Source organism: Trichechus manatus, unplaced genomic scaffold (genome assembly GCF_000243295.1).
Source record: "Trichechus manatus latirostris isolate Lorelei unplaced genomic scaffold, TriManLat1.0 scaffold00195, whole genome shotgun sequence".
Lineage (NCBI taxonomy): Eukaryota > Metazoa > Chordata > Mammalia > Sirenia > Trichechidae > Trichechus > Trichechus manatus.
In genome coordinates this window covers 887,128-893,976 of record NW_004444131.1, presented here as the reverse complement: position 1 = coordinate 893,976, position 6,849 = coordinate 887,128, and the positions used below count along the sequence as shown (strand labels likewise).

At 42.0% G+C, this 6,849-nt stretch overlaps 1 pseudogene; it reads left to right on the top strand.

Moving 5' to 3' along the window:
- The first annotated feature begins 6,211 nt into the window (after positions 1–6,211).
- Positions 6,212–6,503, top strand: LOC101360620 (non-histone chromosomal protein HMG-14 pseudogene; annotated as a pseudogene).
- The last annotated feature ends 346 nt before the right edge of the window (positions 6,504–6,849 follow it).

Below are 6,849 nucleotides of genomic sequence, written 5' to 3'. Positions count from 1 at the left end.
GAGGGGTTCGGGAAAGAGGAGAGAGAGGAGAGAGGAACAGGAGCCAAAAACATACACACAAACAAACAAAAAAGAGTGGTAAAGGAGCTTGCTATTGGAATGGAGAGATGAGAGACTGAGAAACGGAGAAAAACAAAAAGAAAAAGGGGAAAAGAAAAAAATAAATATTAGAGGAAAAAAAGAAAGAAAAGTGTCCAGGGATCCCACCCGTGCAGCTGCTAGGACTGGGGAAGTTGCTCCCAGGCTGTGAAGTATAGGTGTCACAGTGCCAGGTATGCAGAAGACTGGAAGAGAAGGTAAGTATAGAGAGATGAGAAACTGGAAATGAAAAAAGACAAAAAGGGAAAAAGAGAAGAAAACAAAACAAAGAAACAAAAACATGAAAAAATAAATGCTCCCAGGAATGTCTGTGTGTCTGCGCAGAGTAAGGGAGAGGGAGTAGCTCCCAAGCTGCATGATACTGCTTGGCTAGAAGGGGCTCCCAAGCCAAGAAAAGAAAAACAAATAAAAAAATCAAAATAGAACAAACAGCCAAAAATAAAAAAAAAAAGCCCTGAGGGTCCCACCAGCATGGCAGCACGGGCCAGGAAGCAGTTTCACAGTCGAGTGGTGTTTCGCAGCCTTTCAGGAAGAAGCAAAGATGGCACACAGAGCCAGGTATTTGAGATAAAGGAGGCTGAGGTGCTGAGAGGTAAGGAAGAAATCTAAAGAAGCAGAGAAAAGCAACACCAGCAGCCAACAAATGGCAATCAGGGAGCCAGCCATTGAGGGCAGGTGGAAACCAAGCAACACCGGGGTGAAGCTGGTGCTTCCCGGCCAAGAAACTGTGGCCGCAGGAAGCAGAGGAGGCTGAGTAGGGGTGAAGAAGGGGGGTGGGAAAGTGTATATCACTGGTTATAAGTTGTTCTGTCTCCTGCTGGAAACTCCATGAAGCTGCTTTCTTGTACCCCTAGTTTGCTGGTCTCTTATAGGAGTCTGTCATGGTTTGAATTATGTCCCCCCAAAAATGTGTGTATCAATTTGGCTAGGCCATGATTCCTGGTACTGTGTGATTTTCCTGTATGTTGTAAACCTGCCTTTATGATGTTAATGAGGGAGGATGGGCGGCAGTTGTGTTAGTAACGCAGGACTGGATCTACAAGACTGGATTGTGTCCTGAGGCAATCTCTTGAGATATAAAAGACAGAAGTGAGCAGTGAGACAGGGGGACCTCATACCATCAAGAAAGCAGTGCCGGGAGCAGAGTGTGTCCTCTGGACTGGGATCCCTGCACTGACAAGCACCTAGTCTGGGGAAACATTGATGAGAAGGCTGACAGAGAGAGAAAAAGCCTTCCCTTGGAGCTGATGCCCAGAATTTGGACTTTTAGCCTACTTTGACTGTGAGGAAATAATCTTCTCTTCGTTAAAACCATCCACTTGTGGTATTTCTGTTATGGCAGCACTAGATGACTAAGACAGAGTCCAAGATGGCAGATCTGTGCTGCAGTAGCTGATAGGAGACCTCTGCATGTATCTCTCCTCGCTCTCTGTTCGCAGTCAGTTTCTTATTCCAGTCAGTGTTTGGCTGAATTCTTTATCTCTTCATTTTATGCTTAGGGTTTCAGGATTGACGTATGACTCTGACTTTAGTTTTTCAGATCTTTGCTGTGGAGGGATGGCATGATGTTTCTGTCTATAGTGCCATGTTGCCCGGAAGCCCCTAAGGTGTGTCTTTTGTAGACAGCATACAGATGGATCCTATTTCTTAATCCATTTTTTCACTCTGTCTCTTTACTGGTGCATTTAGGCCATTTTCATCCAATGTAATTATTCACAGGTATGAGTTTACTGCTGTCATTTTGTTGTATTTTGTTTGTGTGTATGGTGTTGACAATTTCTTTGTTTTGTTAATTTTCTGTGCTTTCCTTTTGTTTATGTATTTTATTTTCATCTCTTTTGTTATTACTGATTTTATGTTTACTGAATCTTTATGTTTTTCTTCTTTTTTTATTTTGATGGGTAGGTTTGTTAGCTTCCTTTGTGGTTAACTTGAAATTTTCCTTTATCTTTCTAAGTTTAAACCAGTCTTTTACTTTTTGATATTGCCTTGACTTCCTCTCTATATGGAAGTTCTATGACTACATCATTTATTTCCTCCTTTTTGTTTTGACATTCTCATCGTTTACATATTGACATTTCTGGTTCTCTATTTTCAGTCTTTTAGCTCTGTTTTGTTTTTTTTAATTCCATATCTGGTTGGTATCTCATTGATCTGTCCTGTGTCCTAGTCTTGGATTTTTGTCTGATGTTGTTGGTTCTCTAACTGGAGGATTCCCTTTAATATTTCTTGTAATTTTGTTCTGGTTTTTACAAATTCCCTTAATTTCTGTTTATCTGGAAATAATCTAATTTTGCCATCCTATTTGAGAGATAATATTGCTGGATATATAATTCTTGGCTGGCAGTTTTTTTCCTTCAAGGCTTTATATATGTCATAGCATTGTCTTCTTGCCTGCATGGTTTCTGCTGAGTAATCAGAGTTTAGTCTTACTGGTTCTTTTTTAGGTGACTTTTCATTTATCATTAGCTGCTGTCAGGATTCTTTGTCTTTGGTTTTGGCAGGTTTGATTATAATATGTCTTGGTGGCTTTCTTTTGGGGTCTATTCTATATGAAGTTTGTTGAGCTTCTTGGATAGAGATCTTCTTGTCTTTAATGATATTAGGGAAGTTTTCTGCCAGTAAATCTACAATTCTGTCTATGTTTTCCATTATTTCCCCATTCCAATCACTTGTAGGTTTTCCTCTTGATGGTATCCCACATAATTCTTAGGCTTTCTTCATTTTTCTTCATCCTTTTTTCTGATTTTTCCTAAAAATTGAGGTCAAAGTATTTATCCTCAATCTCACTAATTCTGACTTTCATTGTCTCAATTCTGCTCCTATGACCTTCTATTGAGTTGTCTAATTTTGAAATTTTATTGTTAGTCTTTTGGATTTCTGGTTGCTCTTTTTGCATGGTTTCTAGCAGCCAGTCTATTCTGTCATTTTGTTCTTGTATTGTTTCCTGAATTCTTCTACTGGTTTGTCTCTGTGTCCCTTGATTTGGTCTGTGTTTTGCCTGATCTCCTTCTTGATATCATGGAGAGCTCTAAGTATTAGTCTCTGGAAATCCATATCAAGTAGTTCCACTGACTTCCCTTCTACCATTTTTTTTTTTTTTTTTTTTGGCCACTTGCTGGAGCCATCTGCTTCTTTATGTGATTTGATTTTGACTGTTGTCTCTGAGGCATCAATAAACTATTGTATCTATTTACTTATTTATTGTATTTCTGTTTACTGCATACTGAATTTTTGTTTGTTTGTTTTGATATGTCCAAGTAGGTTGGCCATGTGTTTTACTCTGGTCGTTGGCATTGTTGAAGCTCTCACCACCTCTGTCCAAGTGGATGGAGCAGCTACTATGTGTGTGAGGCCATGAGTCTGTTCACTGTTCTTGTGGGGGTGCTGAAGAAGTAGGCAAAGTTTTTGGTGAAGTGATGAATCTGTCCTGCTGGTCACCTGGCCATGGGTACAGGGGCTGTTCTCCCTGGTCATTGGGTTGGTTGTTGTGTGTGTCCTCCACCACTTACTGGTTGGTCAGCGTGCAGATGCCCAGATCATCAGTCTCCAAGTGTGTGGTGCCAAGACTCACCTACGGTCCTAAGTGGGCAGGGCTGCATGGGGCGTTCCGAGAAGGCACAGATGTCTTGTTGCAGTGAGAGGCGATGTGTGTGGCAAGGCAGGGGGCTTTCGGCTTCCTCTGGGTGCCTAGATGGAGGGCATGCCCCTGTCCACTAGAGAGTGTAGTGAGGGGTAGTGCAGCCTGTCCTTGGGTGCCCAGTGTTGTTGGCTGGAGGGATTGGGGGGTACCTCTACTTCTCAGGCCTCTGTCGTGGGTGGCTACATGGAGTGGGTGGTACCTCTGACCCTCAGGCCCCCAGTGTGGGCCGTTGCTTATACATTTCCCACAGCTGGGAATATTTTTCTCTGTCCCTACCCTGTAATTCACCTAGTTAACTCCTCATCCTTCAAAACTATCATTTTAAAGCTACTGCCTCAATAATTCCTTGAGAATGATACCTTAAAGTAGATCATGCCCATCTGTTAAATATTCACATAGAGCTGATTTTTTCCTTCATGCCATTTAATGGAGCTTATTTAGAGATGAATTTGGATAATTATTTCATCGATGTCTGTTTCCTCTTCTAGACTGCATGCTGCATGAGGACAGACTGAGTGTGCTTTAACTTACCATTGCGACCCTAACACCTAGCACGGGGTCTGTTGGCACATAGTAGGCACTCAGTAAATATTTGTTGAATGAATAAATACAGATCTTGTACTCATTTAGGTCATAAATCAAAGGGAAGCAAAAGAATGTGAAAATAAAGCCTACATGATATTTCTATTAATATCGAGTTCAACTGAAAGCAAATAGAGACTACCTACAAAATAACTTCATCTTAGTGTAGCATATTTAAATTTTTGCATTGGGCATCTTCACATATACAAAAGCTTCTAGAGCAACGCTTGATATATTTTCTATGTCAGTTTCTATAGAGATAAAAGATACAGAAACCCAGGGCTAAATTATGTTTGGAAAATTATGTGGATTTTGTCTATTAAGTTTAATACAAAATAAAGTTGGAGCACAGTGATCAAGGGGTAGAGAGTTAGGAAATAAGGTCAAAGATGTAGTCAGGCATCAAACTGTCTAGAGATTTGTGGGTGATTTTCAGGATTTGGGGACACTGGATGATTTGAAGCAAAAGATGTAGGATTTTAGAGTTCAGGAGAAAGAACGTACTTGGAGATATAAATTTAAAAGCATTAGCATATAGATGGTGTTTAGTGCCTGTCGTGGATTGAATTATGTCCCTCCAAAAATGTGTGTATCAATTTGGCGGGGCCATGATTCTTGGTACTGTGTGATTTTCCTGTATGTTGTAAACCTGCCTCTATGATGTTAATGAGGCAGGATGGGTGGCAGTTGGTTAGTAAGGCAGGACCTGATCTACAAGACTGGATTGTGTCCTGAGGCAATCTCTTGAGATATAAAAAACAGAAGTGAGCAGTGAGACGGGGGACCTCATACCATCAAGAAAGCAGTGCCGGGAGCAGAGCGCGTCCTTTGGACCTGGGTCCCTGTGCAGAGAAGCTCCTATTCTGGGGGAACACTGAAGAAAAGAAGGCCGACAGAGAGAAAAAGCCTTCCCCTGGAGCTGATGCCCTGAATTTGGACTTTTAGCCTACCTTGACTATGAGGAAATAAACTTCTCTTAGTTAAAACCATCCACTTGTGGTATTTCTGTTATGGCAGCACTAGATGACTAAGACAGCGCCATAAGACTTAATGAAATTGTACAGGAAGTGTTATGGATTGAATTGTGTCCCCCCAAAATATTTGTCAGCTTGGCTAGTAGCTAGGTCATGATTCCCAGTATTGTATGATTGTCTACCACTTTATCATCTGATGTGATTTCCCTACGTTTTGTAAATGCTATCACTATGATGTAATAAAATGGATTAGTGGCAGTTATACTGATGAGGTCTATAAGATTAGATAGTGTCTTAAGCCAATCTCTTTTGAGATATAAAAGAGAAAAGCGAGAAGACAGACATGGGGACTTCACACCACCAAGAAAGCAGTGCTGGGAGCAGAGCGTGTCCTTTGGACCTGAGGTTCCTGCACAGAGAAGGTCCTAGACCAAGGGAAAATTGACACAAACCTTCCTCCAGAACTGACAGAGAGAGCTAACGTCCTGAATTTGGACTTCTAGCCTACTAGACTGTGAGAGAATAAATATCTCTTTGTTAAAGCCATCCACTTGTGGTATTTCTGTTATAGCAGCACTAGATGTCTAAGACAGGAAGTAAATGATAAAACGAATAAAAAAAAAGAGGTCCTGGGGCATTCCATTGTTTAGAGATTTGAAAACCAGGAGGAATGAGTAATAATTAGGAAAAGAAACTGAGAAGGAGTGGCTTATGAGGTAGGAGGAAGCCCAAGAGAAAGTGATACCCTGGATGCCAAGGAAACTTTAAGCAGGAGGGTGTAATCAATCAGGTCAAGGCAGGTCCAGCAGGTCCGGAGGCTGGCGGAGCTGCAGTGGCCAGGCAGCCCAGCTTCTCAGTGGCGGTCAGCGCGGCAGTCTGCAAGCACCCGGCCCGTGCCCTCCCCGCCGCCAAGATGCCCAAGGCGAAGGTCGGCTTGGCCTAAGGGACAGTAAAGAAAGAACACAAGAGGAGATCCGCGAGGTTGTCAGCTAAGCCTGCTGCTGCAAAAGGGGAAACGAAGCCCAGGAAACGATAGATCTTCAGACAAAAAAGTGTAAATAAAAGGTAAAAGGAGCTCAAAGGGATGACAGGCTAAAGTGGCCAACCACAGAACAATAGATTTACCTGCAGAAAATGGAGAAACTAAAAACGAGCAGAGTCCAGTCTCTGATGGAACAGGAGAGAAAGAAGCCAAGCCTGATTAATGTTCCTCTACCATGTCTACTGGAGCCCTGGTGGTGCAGTGGTTAAGAACTCGGCTGTTAACAAAAAGGTTGGCAGTTGGAATCCACCAGCCTCTCCTTGGAAACTCTATGGGGCAGTTCTACTCTGTCGTATAAGGTTGCAATGAGTTGGAATCAACTCCATGGCAATGGGTTTGGTTTTACCATGTCTACTAGAATACTTAATTGTGCTAAAGTGCAACCTGTACATAGACCAAGAGGCAGTCATTGGAACAGAACAAGGGGATAGTTTGTGGTTTAAAATAAGGAAAAGTGTGTATCAGGGTTTTATCCTTTCACCATGCTTATTCAGTCTGTATGCTGAGCA